This window comes from Phocoena phocoena, chromosome 14, assembly GCF_963924675.1.
Source record: "Phocoena phocoena chromosome 14, mPhoPho1.1, whole genome shotgun sequence".
Lineage (NCBI taxonomy): Eukaryota > Metazoa > Chordata > Mammalia > Artiodactyla > Phocoenidae > Phocoena > Phocoena phocoena.
In genome coordinates this window covers 43,311,867-43,328,708 of record NC_089232.1, presented here as the reverse complement: position 1 = coordinate 43,328,708, position 16,842 = coordinate 43,311,867, and the positions used below count along the sequence as shown (strand labels likewise).

Below are 16,842 nucleotides of genomic sequence, written 5' to 3'. Positions count from 1 at the left end.
CACATAAACCAATGTAAACGTTTTTTACAAATCACTGTTAAAAATATTTCAAAGGGGGACTTCCCTGGTGGTCCAGTGATAAAGAATCCGCCTTACAATGCAGGGGACGTGGGTTCGATCCCTGGTCAGGGAACTACGGTCCCACATGCTGCGGGGCAACTAAGCCTGCGGGTCACAACTACTGAGCTCGCGCGCCTCAGTGAGAGAGCCCGCATACCACAAACTACAGAGTCCACGCGCTCTGGAACCTGAGCGCCACAACTACAGAGCCCATGCAGCCTGGAGCCTGCACACCACAACCAGAGAAGAGAAAACCCACACGCCAGAACTAGGGAGAAGTCCGTGCGCCGCAGTGCAAGATGCCGCATGCCTCAACGAAGATCCTGCGTGCCGCAACTAAAGACCTGATGCAGCCATAAATAAATAAAGTCTTAAAAACGATTTCAAAGGATTTCATATAATAAATGGAGAATGTTATTTCACAGAGTTTTTAAAATTATGATGAAAGAGATCATCAATATAGGAAATGTTAGAAAATCAACTTTTATTTACCTCTAATTTATACCAAAACAATATACATTCTTTATTTTAAAATGTAACATACTTTTCAGGAATTCAATTATGAAAGAAGCCAAAATAGATTACTGTGAAAAAGAGATGACAGAGATACGAGATACCAGATATTAGTCTTTTGCAGTGTGACTAGACTGAGGAGAATAACACGACTCCCTGCATATGGATCAAATGGCAGCTATACTGGGATCCACAGAAAGAAGACAATGTTCTTTCAAAGGAAACTTATTTGTTGTAGACAACTGTAGACTGTAGACTAAAGCACCTGAAATAAAAGCCAGCAAGAAGTGGACCGGACCTTTCTTTAGATTCTGTGGTTGTCGTAGAAAATGAAAGAAAAATGGTAGGAGGTGCATCGCGAGACAGTTATCAGTGTCACTTTTACAGTTCACATGGAACTTTTCTTTATTGTCTTTTAGATCGTGTGCCACGGAGCCTGTATAAACTGGTGTCATGTTGACACACGAAGCTAATTAAAGCATGGGTAGAGAAGCAGAATGAAGAAAGAGAGCGTATGAAAGAAATGACAGGCTTCCCCTTAATTGTTTCACGACTTAAGGGCCTTTACTGGCTGGGTAAATAATTCTCAGTAGATTTAGGGTTATTTTAGAGCTTAATCTAGAAATTCTACAACGTAGTTTCTGTATTGCTAAGCAATGGGGTACTTGGAAGAAACAACCCACCCACACGTGTAAATGTGGCATTCCTGAAAGTCACGGTAGACTGTGTTTGCTCAGGCCAGGCCAGCACAGGTTGGGTGGGGGGATGGGATCTGTGCCCTCAGCCCCTGGGAGCCTGCCTTTGGGAGCTGCTCCCCCTTCAAGTGTACAGGTTTCCCTGGCCTCCATAGTCTGGTCCTGACTTTGGCTGCTATAGTGAGGTCCTGGCCCTTCCCCAAGGCTCCTATGATCAGGTCTCCCAACATTTCCTGGGCTGAGAAAATTCCCCAACTCCTGCTTGCGATCCACCTTGTTCCAGGCCCAAAGCCTATAGAAAAAGTACTTCTTACCACAGGGTCTTAGCGTGAAGCCCAGAATCACTAGTAGTGAAGGGACAGCCTATTCAAAGATCGTTCCTCCCTTCTGAAAGTGTTTCATTATCCTTGTTTCAAGTGTCTCTCCCTGGTCTAATTCTTTCCTTTGGGAGAACATCTTGTCCTCAAACTTTTCGATATCTCACAAAAATCCACTCATCTCAGATACTTGTGATCTCAGGAGTGCTTAGTTGAGGCACACGGATCATCGCGCCCTCTTTCAGAATTTTTATCCTCTTTCAGATTTTTGTAACTTCCGTAATATAGTTTGGAGGAGTAGAAGCAACTTTTGAATTATTATTTTTTTAAAAAAGAGAAAAATAAAACACAAGGAGACAGCTAACCTTGCTTTAAAACCCTTGGACTAATTAGTATTTTGGTAGTTTTCTTCATCCAGCTATTGCCCTTAGCAGTTTATTAGAAAGAAGATTGGATACAAAAATGTAAGGATCATGGAGGAAATGTAAATCTGATGTAAATGTAGTATAGCAAATAAAGGAATTTGATACTGTCTTTTCTTGACCTAAGATGCCTCTCATTTGCAACAGAACAACATGTGAAGCAGAAGTTCTAATGTTTGACAGATAACAAAAAACTAATAAACCCAGGCGCAGATGGGAGCCATCCTGGACTTACATAAAAGCTGGCTCTAAGAAATGCTTTTTAATAGTCAAAGTATTTCAGCTGTTTTTGCCATTCAAGACTGGTGTGTCTTAATGTCAAAAAGAATTTTTTTATTTAAACATTTTCATATGCTAGGAAATGTAATAACCCTAACTACAGAAATAACATAAAAGTAAAACACAAAATACACACTCAGAAATAAATCACAACTCCAGTAAATCTGATCACAAATAAATTGTGTGGGAATGATGGGTCTTCATCCTTTTGGATGCCAGGCATGTATTGAGTGCCAGAAGTTAACAGAAGCTAGTTAGAACTTGAATGCTTTCTTTCCGATATAGAGTTAGACAGAGGGGACTTTAGCAACTGCATTTGTAAATTTGTTATATTGTTTGGGACAAATTCCATTCACTTTTCAGCCCCTGTTCTCATCTCACTCCTATTTTCATGCACAATTCCTTAACCAGCGAAACTCACATGCGTTTGTTGACTTCCGCAAATGGTAAGGTAGTTAGTGATGGCAGCTCACATTCATTGCCAATTGAAAAGGACTTTGGAGAGGTCCATTTAAGACTGGACCCTCTACTAAACGGTAATTTTTAAAGAAGGTGGCTTATGTGGCCTCACAGCATTCGTTTTATTAAAAAGGATTCTCTTAGTTAGGGAAACCAGTTATATTGAGTCTTTGACACTTGAGAACAAGATCAAAGTGGGCATGAGAGCAGGTAAGGGCAGCTGCCCTTCCAATGTTTTTCACGTAAAGTAAGCGCCCTGCTCAGGATCTTGATGTTGACAAGGTTCTTCAGAGTCAGTTACCAGAATGTGCTAAGACATCTCTGGATTCTAGGTGGTTTCTCAGGGCTTCAGGGCTATAAATGATGCCAGAGTAATTTGTGAGTCAATAGACCTTAACTAGTCTTTTAACCAGTAGAAAATGTTCGATTTTGTTATCACATTGATTTTTAATACCTTATTGCCTCATTAAACTGTGCTTTTTATTTTAGATGTATCTTTATGGTAATTCTGTTTGAAGGCATCAATCCTACTGGTTTTAAGCGTTTGTTCAGAATCTTAAGTCTTCAGGGCTCCAGGAGAGACCCCATTATAGGTCATGAAAAGGATAGTGTCTAATTCTTTTATTTGTATATGTCCTTTCTTCTTTTAAATGATGAGGTTGTAACCTAAAATGGACCTTTCTTTCTGTGAGAAACAGCTTGGACCACAGCAGGACGGATGATTTAGAAAAATCTGTGACCCTTGCAGCTGGGTCTGCCTCAGGGCACAGGACGTGATGGTTGAATCACCCATTCTGCCCTGGAGGCTTGTTTAGGACACAAGCACTCACCACAGCCTGAGTATCAGCTGAGGTCCTGGGTATTGGACCAACACTGAGTCCATCTTGGGATACTGATTCCCATTCTGACCTTGGTTCCTATGATTATCTCTATTGCAGGTGAGAGTGTGTTCACTAATGGGCAGAGGCAAGGTTCGTGTCCAGATTTTCTGTTACCACTAGTCTAGCATTCTCCCCATTTTGCTGAAACTTGTCACGTGGCAAGTATGTTTCTCTTGAAGCAAGTTAGCTTTGAAAACACCACGACCAGCACCATCACCACCACCTCCATCCACGACAAACCTCTGGTGTGGTATCACTGGGGTGTGAATTGGGAATTAGCCAAGAAACCCAGTTTATTTTCTAGTCCATCTGTTTTGCTGTTCACTGAGAGTTTCATCACTCTAATAATGATTTTCTCAGCATAGGAAGATCTCATCCTTTTCTCAATCTCAAGGACATTTCTAGTCTGTAGATAAATAATTACTCAGGAAAAAAATATTTGTCCACTTATCACTTATCTTCTGGTTCAATTGTAGTTTCTCTTTAAGCTGCTTGCCTCCTTCTCTAGAAACTTCCCAGACTCTTCCAATCTGCAGTGACCTTGTTATCTTCTAAACCAGGGTTTGGTGCTTTTTTAGTAAAGGGGCAGATAGTAAACATTTTCAAGTTTGTGAGCCATATGGTGTGTTGCAACTACACGTCTGTCACTGTGGCACCAAAACAGCTGAACACAAATGCAGAGTATCTAAATGAATGGGCTTGGCTGTGTTCTGATAAAAACTTTGTTTCTAACACAGGAGAAAGAGGCTGGATTTAACTCTGGCAGTAGTATGCTGACCCTTGTCCTACACTAAAAATATTTATGTGTCAATTGCTTGGGTTATCTGTTAATATTATTTTTTAAAAATTGGTCTCATATTGTTACATAAATTTGCATTTGTGCATAGGGAATTTATTGTATGCAAATACTCTTCTCAATAAGTATTATTTATTTTTTCATTGGTTTAAGTTCCTTTGTCTTATCACCCCCAAACCTGCCCTGAGTAATCAGTATCTGGTATTTGAAAAGTGCTGCAGTTGAATCAGAGGAGTAGTTGAGCAAGAGATAAAGGTATTCTTTCCGAGCAAACCACTTAGCTTTGGAATGATTCTGCTGGGGATCCACACGCTTGCATTTGACTTGAAAAGGCAAGTCCTCCCATACAGGAAGGACAATTGTGGTGCTGATAGGAAATTTGTACTTTTCTGAAACGCATGTGTATGGTGACTGAATCTGTACTTTAGTGAGCGAGTGATTATATTGCTTTTGTGTCCTGGCTATTCTTGCACACCTTCAAGAAATTGCTGGGAAGACAACATGGGGCAGGCTTGTCTTTATAATAGATACCGTACAGCTGGTGGCTTGGGAAGGACGTGAATTTCTATATAGTCCCTCACAGACAAGCAAAATTCTAAATCAGTGTTTTATCAATGAATGAGGAAAACCATGTCTGGCTTGGGAGGAGGTCAGAAATCAATTAATCTCCCTTTTCCCTTAAGTGAGGGCATTTCATGAAAGAATAAGAAATAGGGAGGATCACTGATAAGAATTAAGTGAATTCTGTGTTTTCAAGTCCTTCATATTAATCTTCTCCTCTCTCATCATCTTTGTTAAATATGTGGTTTTAATTGTGGTCTGTGTGTACCTGGAAAGGAAAGGAAAGAAAAGAAAGGCCTTCAGTTGGCCGTTTGTACAGCGTCTCTTCCTTCATAGGGGCTCTGCAAGTTGCTTTGGAAACAACAGGAACACTGAGGCTAGTTCAAGTCTCCAGCATGTTTCCTGTGGCCCAGGAAGTGAGAAGTGAGTGAGAGGACTAGGCAGGTGAGAAGAATCCTCACTTGTCTTTTTGTCTTTGTCACCAGGAGCAATTGATTGATATCAGAAGAGCCAAGAGGGAGACGCCAAGGGCATTCGCAATGCTTAGATGGTGACTGGTGGCAACCTGGCTATTAGCAAGCCTGTCTCTATAGTGTTCAGTGTTTTCAGAGTGCTTTGCAATCAGGTTTCTTAGTCCCCCTTCACAGCCACCACATGAAGCTAATTGATAGGCCTCTCCCGTTTAGCACTGAGGACAAGTGACTTGCTGAGGGGTCAGGCAGTGAGTTGATTATGGAGCTCATTAGTCCCTGGGTCATCAGTCTTGTGGGTTAGCAAAATATTATTTCCTTCTTATTTCGAAAAATAGCTCTAGCCAGCCTTGGAAAACTTATTACTACTGGTAGACCTGATTGTTTTCCAGGATGATACTACTGTAAAGATTCTAACTTAATAATATTTTTTTAAGATTTGCCTTTCTTAAAGCTTCATAATGTCACTTTTCAGAAAAATTTAGCTGTGCATTTTAAACTTCAGCCAAGTCCTTTATTTAGTGATGATCTCAGAATTTTGGCCCTTTTATTCCTCTTAAGTTCTTCAACCAGAGACTTCAGGAGAGAGAAAATTTTTTAACTAGGCAGACTTGGTTTGTGGCGTTAGCTGTGGTCAAAATTTGTATGGAGGGATGAGGTGAAACTTTTCTATTTCAGTTATTCTTTTTCTTTTTTTTTTTTGGTCGCGTCGGGTCTTAGTTGCGGCACACGGGCTTCTCTCTAGTTGTGGCTTGTGGGTTTTCTCTCTCTAGTTGTGGTGTGCAGGCTCCAGAGCACATGGGGCTCTGTAGTTTGTGGCATGCAGGCTCTCTAGTTGAGGTGTGCGAGCTCAGTAGTTGTGGTGTGTGGGCTTAGTTGCCCCGCGGCATGTGGGATCTTAGTTTCCTGACCAGGGATGGAACCCACGTCCCCTGCATTGTACGGTGGATTCTTTACCACTGGACCACCAGGGAAGTCCCTCAATTATTCTGTCTTTTATTCCCAGAATCTCATAGAGGCTAGACAAAAGCAGTAACCTCGCTTTTTGGAATGAGAGATGTTGACATTTATTGTTCCATTAGTACAGGGATATTCATTCAATGATGAGTGACTAGTGGGCTTTCTCTGCTTTTCTTAATATAACCAAAACAACCCCTAACAAATAGGAAGTGGGATTTCTATAGGTCACATAAGGCTGATGACTTGTATTGACCATTCATTCAATATTTTACCCCTCAAGTATTTTTTTTTTTTTTTGCGTTATGCGGGCCTCTCACTGTTGTGGCCTCTCCAATTGCGGAGCACAGGCTCCGGACGCGCAGGCTCAGCGGCCATGGCTCACGGGCCTAGCCGCTCCGTGGCATGTGGGATCTTCCCGGACCGGGGCACGAACCTGTGTCCCCTGCATCGGCAGGCGGACTCTCAACCACTGCGCCACCAGGGAAGCCACCCCTCAAGTATTTTTTGAGTATCCCTTATATAGAGATACTGTTTTAGACAATGGGGATACAGCCCTGAATAAGAAATTCATGCAGCTTACATCTTAGTAGGTGGATTATTCTTTTAAAACCATAAATACGTATTATTGGGAAGTGATAATCACTGTTAACAAAACAAAAGCAGGGTACAGAATTGGATAGTGACTGGAGCAAGGGGGTATTTTACATGGAGTTAGAAAAAGCCTCTCTGAGGACGTGAAATCTAAAGAGACCCGAAGGAAGGAAAAGACTATGGCTAGAATAGAGCATTGCAAGAAGTGAGAACAGCAAAGACAAAAGCCTTAGGTAGGAATGAGATAGGCGTGTCTGAGGAAACAGGAGCTAGAAGGCTAGAGTGGCTGGAACATAATGAGTGAGACAGAGAGTAACAGGATGTGAAGTCAGAGATGGGCAGGGAACAGACCCTGTGGGCTTTGTTGACCAAGGTCGAGCGTGTGGACTTGGGGTCTGAGTTGACGGAAAGCCATTGGAGGAATTGGGTGAGGGTATGATAGTATCTATTTACATTTCCTAAAGGTCTCTGCGAATATTGGGTTGAAACCAGACTAAAGATAATAGAGGCAGGGAGAGGGGACATAAGGACACTCAATAGGGAGCTATTTTGGTAGACTGAGAGGGCTGATGGTAGCTTGAACTAGGGGTGGAAATGGTGAGGAGGTATGGATTCACAACGCTATATATTGGAGTAGAGCTGGGAGTGCTTTATGACAGATTAGATGTGGAATATAAGGGAAAGAGACCACATATGGCTTCACCGGTTGGGTACTGACAACAACCCCAGGAAGAACTGTTTACAGAGACTGTGCAGTGAATGGCAGCCCAGGGAAGAGTCAAGGATGATCCTTGGATTTTGATCTAAGCAACCGTATGATTGGTGGTGCTTTTTACTGAGATGGGGAAGATTGGGGGGAACAGGTTAAGGGGTGCAGGGGAATCAAGTTCTTTGGGGGCGTGGTAAAGTTGAGATGTTGGACATCGACGAGGAGATGTCAGATGCAGAGTTAGATGTATACATATGGGACTCGGGGGAAAGGGCAGGGCTGGATATAAATATTTGAAAGAATACATGGCTATGCGACTGAATTAGAAATTTTTGTGAATGAGTGTTGAGAAAAAAAAAAAGTGGTTTGTGGACTGTGCCCTGGGACACTTGCAAGATTTCAAGGTAGGGAATGAGAGAGGCATGCAGTGCATCCTAAATTATTTATGTTAGGAAGTAGCGCACAAATAAACATATTTTAAAATCACTTATTTTCTTCCTCCCCTAGTAAGAGCCGTTTATGAAAATTGAGCTCACGTCCCCATGATGTTTCCTTTTGTGCTTTAACGGTGTTGTCAGTAATGAGAGATCTCATTTCTCCCTGCTGGTGATTTTATTACTACCATGTGTGCAGAGCTTATGGGGCCTAGATTCATTTGGACCACTCTTGCTTTTGTAAGCCTTTAACAGTCAGATCACTGTGAATTGCTCTGAGGTAGAGCTTTCCACAAAATGGCACGGGTGAACTGCAGTCCGACAGGTAGCCGTTGTTATTTGTGTTATGAACGCGTATCCTAGGGTGGTAGCTGCCTTTGGATGAAGCTGACTCTTCCCGCCTCTCTGTTGACCTCTCTCATATCTTGACCTCCCCATTTTGTGTGGGAGCTTCGGGGACTGGAAGACCCTTGAAGATACCGTAGACCCTTCCTTTTGCCAAAGCCAGGCCAGTGAACACCACCTCACAGTGTAATATTTCTCAGTAACCTCAGCAAGGATTTGTCCTAAATATCTGTTTAGTCCCTGGGGCTCTAGCTACATGTCTTCCACTGGGTTCTGAAGTGCTGAGGTATTTAACACAATCATTACTCAGCTCTGCTCTGTAAGCCAAATGCAATGTTAATTAGAATTACTTTTTTTAAAATGTGTCATATAATTTATTAAAATCAACACAATTCATATACAAAATATTTAAATGGCAGTCATTAAGTTTGTGAAGCACTTCAAATACTGAAATGTTAAACCAGTAAAACGACACTAAGCACCTTTTGCATCAAGGGATCTGATCTAGCTCACTGGTTCAGGCTGAACATTCACTCCGAAGTACTTCTTCAGGCATGCAAAAAACAGGGCTAACAGGTTTAATCTGTTCTTCTCCCAAAGGTGACAATCCAGCCATTCCAAATACAGTATGAAAAGGATCTACCCTATCTCCTGGCCTGTCCGCAGATCCTCCCGTTTCTTCATCTTGACACGCTAAGGTGAAACTGTGCAGTTTCTCTCTGTCAATCCAGTGAAGCCTTCCAGTTATCTTTAGGGAAGCCAATACCCACCAAGAAATAGCATACATCTGGGAACTTCTGTGGCCTTCCACTGAATCCACCTGACGCAGGCTGGCATTCACAAAGCCACCGGCCAAGTAAATCAGAATGTACTCGATGCAACTGACTGGTAATAGCCAGGAATCCTGTGTACCAATAGATCTACCCAGCATGGGATTCAGAACCTGGCCTGCAACCAAACCCACCCTCAAAGTTCCTACATGATAAAACAAATTCGATTGCCTTTTCCACATTAATAGCACCCAGCTTCCCCAAGAGAGCCAAACTGCCACCGCACAAAAAGAGAATCTTGTGTCGATTTCTCCCTATTATATAAAAGTAGATTTTCACATCCCACAAAGCAGCTGGTCTCTCCGGCCTGCACTGCATTCAGCCCTTATCTTTTAGACTGGCCCCCTCTGTTCTAGTGCTCCTGTACGCTGATATAACTAGCACAGTGCCTGCTGGAACTTCCAGCAGACCATTAACTCCAGTTAGACCAGCTGCTTAGTGGGACCCCACATATCTCCAGCGAAAGAACCATCTTCTTTCTGTAGACTCTGAACATATTCCACAACTTTATTTACGTCAATAACATTAATACCATCAGAGAGAGTAAGAATGTAATCATCTCTCTCTGAGCCATAGGATGCTATATAATCTGCATGCTTCTCCAGTAATAGGGTGTCAGGTGCATCTGACTTGATAATAACATCCTTCTGCAGTATGCCCATGTCTGAAAGCGAAAAGAGCTAGAATTACTTTTTTGCTTTTGCATCTACACTGGCATTTCGTTTCTATGCCCTGACTCTCACTCCTTCTCATGCCCCTCTCCTGCCCCATTGTTTATAAGCTCGAGACCTAAAAGTATTCAGATATGTTTGTCTCAGCAAGAATGCCAAAAACTTTTACTATTTAATGTCAACCTGATTGGAAACTCATTTAGATGTATGATCTTTCTTTTTTTTTCTAGAAATTTCAGTCTTTCTCACAGGGAGGTGTATGGTTAATAAAAGACAAGAATTAAGCACATAAACTCTTTACTTACAAGCAGAATGCACGTAAATCTAATTGTCCACATTTCCTACCTATTGTTTAACAGCTTTTTTTTTTTTTTTTTTTTTAACCAGGCCTTCTTGGTTATTCTTTGTCTGTTATTGCTCTGGCTACAGAGATACAGGGTTTTGGCTATTTTGGCCCTTTCAAGATATTAATTCTTTTCTTCCTGGGGTTTGCCCTCCCTCATTCTTGTAAAAAGGCATCCTGCTAACCTCCGTAATTACTTTCATTTATTTTATTTTTTTCTGGAAACCGTATTTAAATATCTTCAAGTTTCACCTGGAGTGATAGATATTTCAGAATTATTTTCTTTTCCAAGAACATATTTTCATTATGGCATAAAGTTAAAGTCATTTACAATTTAATTATTTTGAAAACTCCTATTTTACATGTCAGAAGAAAACCATTTGTTGGGGGTATTTGTGAGAAAGATGCTTTTGTGTTTAATATTGTTAATTCCCTCTTTGATCTTCATTCTAAAATCTGATGAATGAGATATATTACTTCCCCTGGCATTTCCTATCCTGGTGAATGGCATGACCATTTAGCTGGTACCCATCCCAGAGTCCTCTTTCAGCCTCCCTGCCTCCACTGAAGTAAATATTAAGGCTCAAAAGGTCCTGCCCTGTAATCCATCAATATCCTTTTTATTCCTTCTGCTATTGTCCAGTGTAGGTGATGGGTAATCATTTTTTACTTGAACTTCTTTGTTAATCTCCTAATTAGACTTTATCCTACCTAGTCTTGTCCCACCCAGATCATTCTCCACATTATTCCCAGAGCAATCTATCAAACCAAATCAGGTCTTGTCACGTAGCTCATCCCTCAGCATAGAATAAATTTCAAATCCTTCATATGGTATAGAAGGTTCTCCATCATCTGACCTCCTGCCTTTCATGTCAGCCTCAGTTCTTGGTACTCTGTCCCTCGTGTCCTAGGCTCACATCGTTCTGAACAACTTCTGTTTCCCTGACTGTGACAACTGTTTAATATTTCAGGTTCTCTGAACTGAAGTTCCTCACAGCCTCAACTGCGACTCCACAGACCTCAATCTTAGCCATTATTTGGCATAATAAATGAGGAGTGAATGAATAAATACTACCTTCTGGCTTCCTTAGCTGGGAACGCCTGGATACTTATAGATTGATTGGCCTACACGTAATTAAGTTGAGAATAATATTTCTCTTGATGATAACTTTTTTAATATTCACATTACATAATGATTTTGTAATTACCTAATGATTATATAATCATTTTGTATGGAAATTACATAATGATTTTGATGGAAATCAGCATATACTCTGGATGCCTCAGTAATAAGGTCTTATTTCTACTTTTGGTCTGCTAACCATTCCTAGTGATCTTTTCAGTTACCGTTTCTTTGGTTTTTCTGTTTTTGTTTTTTTTTTTAACGTATTTGAACTTCACTGCAGCTTTAGAAATAGATGGAAGTGATTCCAGATTTTCAGAATAAATTTATTTTGCTCAAATAATAACTGGCTAATGAGAAGGAAAAATAGTGGAAATTTAGTCTGTTTAAATTCTGTAGACTTGCCAAAAAAGTCTATATGGACCATCATAGTAACGTCAGTTTCACTTACTTCAGGCCATTTTAGCACTCTAGAAGTGTGCTTTAGTTACTTAACAAATAGCTGAGTACCTACTAATTACCAAGTACACAGGCACACAAGTAAAGCATTTACACAACTATTTCTGAGACGACAGAGGAAAAGCCACAGTCTCACACATAGATTTTGATTATCCATTAATATATTAAGTTTATTGAGCAACTACTACATGTAGATAGGGTGCTAGTCATTGTGATTACAGAGATAATAAAAGTCAAGTGTGGTGACCTCAGGGAGCTCCAAGATACATGAAATATTACTGTAAAACAGGATAGGGCTATGAACAGGAGTCCTATCAGCTCACCTTACAGTGAGTGGTCAGGGTAATTACACCCTCTGTCAAACCATGAAAGTAGAGTCCACATGATCGTGATTTGCTCATCAGAGCCAGGATGGAAGCAGGCTTTTTCAATACCTATTCCAGATTAAGAGAAAGAATATGAATGAATAAGGAACCAGAATCAAGAGAATGACATCCTGGGTCACACCAGTGTGGGACAAGAAAAGCATGGGATCCAGAAAAGTATCACTGGAACCCCAAACCCAAAGAGAGGAAAGAACAGGAAATAGACTAGTCTCTTGGTAACTGTATTTAGCTGGAACCCTACTGTATTTCGTTTATATCAATACCGTGACTCACATAGTATTCCAAAGTGAGTTGTTAGCAATTCTCAACAAATTCTTTAGGCAACTTTATCAAATCTCAAGCCTCAAAATCTTTGGGTTATTATAGCTGCAGGCTTTAAGTCAGTCTTGTGGCCACAGTTCTGGGTCTGGAGTGGACGAAGTCAAAAGGGCCCAGAGGTGATGTTTAGCTGGTGTGTACCAGTTCTCCTGCATCAGTTATTAATATGAACACACTTCTATTCTGACCTCGCCAAGCCCCTGGACCATTCTAAACTGTCCTGATCCTCCCCAGGATCTACGGGATCTCCTTGCAGCCCAGGAGCTAAGTAGTGAGTACATGGAACAGAAGAAGACCATCAGGGCCCCCAACCGAAAAGAAAAAAATCACTACGGAGTATAAATTATTGAGAACAAGCGCCAGGCCAACAGTTCATGTCTTAATAAATAGTAGGAGCTCATAAGAGCTATAGTCTTGATAATCTTTTAACTGACAGCACTTAGGAGAGACCTAACATGTAGTAGTGGCTTAGTAATTGAGAGCTGTTATTACTAAGACACACCCTCAAGGAGTCTTCTTCCTACTGAGGAGACTTATGTCAATAGACCACAGCCCTTAGCTACATGAAGGAGAGAATGGTCCCTGTCCTGGTCCAGTGTTCTCTCACTCTGATTCCCCTCTGCGTATCACAGGATGCTCTCACCTGCACTGGGATGTTGTTTCATGTGTCAGGGCCCTCATTTCTATTTGATGGCAATTTAATTCTTTCCTAGTGTGACTACTTAAGGTTAAGTGCAGGATCTTTACCTGTTGTATTGCTAAGGAAGTTTCATTTTCTTCCATAATGTCCACAAAGCATCTTCTGCCAGTTTTACTCTCTGTGGGATTGGTGTCTCCATTTTCATGGCGCTACAGCATGCTCTCTCTCTCCACTCTAAGAGCTCTTTGTTCTTTGGAATGCTGCCCTGAGCCTGCCCATTCAGTATTCTGTTTCTGCTATCTGCTGCTGCAGTAGGATATAGCAGGTATTTTTAATTCTATTCCTTTTGTTAGAAAGAGTAATTTCCTTTTTGGGGGTGGAAATAAAGATGTCTTTATACTTAGACCACTTGAGGGCTGAAGCCCAGAGAGTTTCCTTTAAAATCATCACAAGCTCCAAATCTTGTGGGCGACTTGCCTTCATATGCAAAATCTGCTATGGAGCTATCACCAGAAATTTTGTTTTGCAGTTTCCCAGCACACTTCTTTCTCCAACTCAGGATTTCTCAACTTGAGCACCATTGACGTTTGGGGCTGGAAAATTGTAGGAGGCTATCCTGTACGTTGTCAGACATTCAGAACCATCCTTGTCCTCTACCAACTAGATTCCCATAGAAACTGCCCAGTTATGACCACTAAAAATGTCTGCAAGGCATTTTTGTCAAATACCCCTGCTGGGGGCCAAATCACTTCAGGTTAACTGCTCTAAATAATAAACACGTGAAAGTAGATTGGCAAACAAGTTATAAATGTGTTGACAGGCAAAGCGAAAACATTCGTGGTGATGACAGCAAATACTTAGCACTTAATGTGGGCCAGGTACTGCTGGAAAAGCTCTTTTCATGTAAGTAAACCAAACCCATAGACTGAGGTACCACTGTACCGTTATTTATACACATCTTATAGACGAGGACACTGAGACACAGAGAGGTCATGCAGGGGCTAAGTGTCAGATCAAGAATCTGAACCTAGGGACTTCCCTGGCAGTCCAGTGGTTAAGACTTTGCCTTCCTATGAAGTGGGGTGCTGGCTCCATCCCTCCTCAGGGAGCTAAGCTCCCACATGCCTTGCGACCAAAAAGCCAAAACATAAAACAGAAGCAATACTGTAACAAATTCAATGAAGACTTTAAAAATGGTTCACATCAAAAAAAAAAAGAAAGAATCTGAACCTAGGCCTGATTGTGACCCTATAGTCAATGATCTGAACTCACTATGCTTTTCTTTCAACAAAAATTTATTGGAATAGAGACCTACTTGGCATTATACGGAATATTATCTTTGGTACGTGCTTAGTAAATACTTTAAGTGAATAAACGAGTATCTGTAGATCATCTAATATTTTAAATTAGTATTGAATAGATTCTTTAGTTAATTTAAATAAAAAAGTACTTTTCCCTGAGTACAGTCGACTATTATCTATTAGAGCAAAGCAGAGGGTCTCTTAGCATTTCTAAGCCCATTGACAGGAATCTTTTGGAAAAGATTTGTTAAGGTGACCTTTAAAATCTCTTCTGATCTGAGCATTTATCTGTGTGCTGGTGCAGTATTGCAACATTTCAGAATGAAGACTGATCAAACTGAACAAAATATTTTTTTCCTGATGAGATTAAGCAAAGCACCTGCTCTTGCCATATAATAGGGAAAGAGAGGATTCATCCTCCCTCCTAAACTAGGTATGCATTCTCATGAGGTATGATGCACTGTTCGATAGTTTGACCTAGCTTCAGGACTTATAAAATATTAAACATCTTTAACTAACAGGAAGCCACTTTAGTCGATCAATCTTCAGGCTTTCATAGTTGGCTTCCTATAATAGATGAGGGGCTGAGCTCTAATGTTTGTTACAAATGCATTACATCTGATTTATATCTAAGTGGGAAGCCTGTATTTTATATAATAAAATATAAAAACATAGTATTCTTTTATTCTTGTTAAAGATGTTTTTAAAATGTATTTCTATAAGGCAAAAGAATGGAAGCTTCCAGAGTGTCAATTAAAATAATTTTACTAAGAGTAATAAATAAAATATAACCATAAAGTAGCAAGAAAATAATCACAATAGCTTCATCCTGCTAGTTCTCTTAAAACTCACATTGTGAATTTTCCTCAGTGAGACCATAAGTAATATAAGTATTCTCTTTTCGTTTAGATGATCTTTTAAAAATTTAAATGGCTTCATATTTTTCCTTAATTTTGAAGGAGAAGTCAGTTATTTTAAGGACAATACTAGAAAGTATTCCAAATCTCAATTTTCATGGAAAAAGATATTCCAGATATCATGTCATTAAAGAGGAATAATAGTACCAATATGTTTTATCTTCGTCAGTGATTTGAAGGGATGCTTTTGTTTCCTCATCTAGGGTGTTTGCTTATAGTATTAGAATTCATGATTTATTTTATTTCATTTCATTTTTACATTATATAATAATTCTAATACTAAAAATTTTTTTTAATTTTTTGGTTATTTTAAATTGAAGTTTAGTTGATTTACAATATTAGTTTCAGGTGTAGAACATAGTGATTCAAAACTTTTATATATTATACTCCACTTAAAGTTATTATAAATTATTGACTATATTCCCTGTGCTGTACAATATATTCTTTTAGCTTATTTATTTTATACCTAGTGCTTTGTACCTCTTAACTCTCTACCCCTGTCTTGCCCCTTTCCACTTCCCTCTTCTCACTGGTAACCGCTAGTTGGTTCTCTAGATGCATGAATCTGTTTGTTTTGTTATAGTCATTCCTTTATTTTTTAGATTTCTGATATAAATGGTAACATACAGTATTTTTCTTTCTCTTTCTGACTTATTTCACTAAGCATAATACCCTCCAGCCCATCCATGTTGTTGCAAATGTAAAAATTTAATTCTTTTTTATGGCTGAGTAGTATTACATTTTGTGTGTGTGTGTGTGTGTGTGTGTGTGTGTGTGTGTGTGTGTGTATAGAGAGAGAGAGACACCACATCTTTTTTATCCATTCATCTATCAATTGACACTTAGGTTGCTTCTGTATCTTGGCTATTGTAAATAATGCTGCTGTGAACACTGGGGTGTGTGTATCCGTCTGAATTTGTTTTTGTTTTCTTCAGATATATACTCAGTAGTGGAATTCCTGGATCATATGGTAGTTCGATTTTTAGTTTTTTGAAGAACCTCCATACCATTGTCCATAGTGGCTGCATCAATTTACATTCCCACCAACAGTGTACAGTGGTTCCCTTTTCTCCACATTCTTGCCAACGTTTGTTATTTGTGGTCTTTTTGATGATAGCCATTCTAACAGGTGTGAGGGGGTTGACCTCTTTGTGGTTTTGATTTGCATTTCTCTGATGATTAGTGGTGTTGAGCATCTTTTCATGTGCTTGTTAGCCATCAGTATGTCTTCTTTGGAAAAATATCTATTCAAGTGTTCTGTTTTTTAATCAGGTTTTTTTTTATATTGAGTTTTATGAGCTGTTTTATATATTTTGAATATTAACCCCTTATTGGTCATATCATTTGCAAGTATTTTTTCCC

The 16,842-nt window shown here is 39.9% G+C and overlaps 1 protein-coding gene and 1 pseudogene across 6 annotated transcripts in view; one reads left to right on the top strand and one right to left on the bottom strand.

The window, feature by feature from the left end:
• CCDC85A (coiled-coil domain containing 85A) overlaps positions 1 to 16,842 on the top strand; it is a 201,016-nt gene that overhangs the window by 163,234 nt on the left and 20,940 nt on the right. The window lies entirely within an intron of this gene.
• Positions 8,997 to 9,984, bottom strand: LOC136133670 (geranylgeranyl transferase type-2 subunit beta-like; annotated as a pseudogene).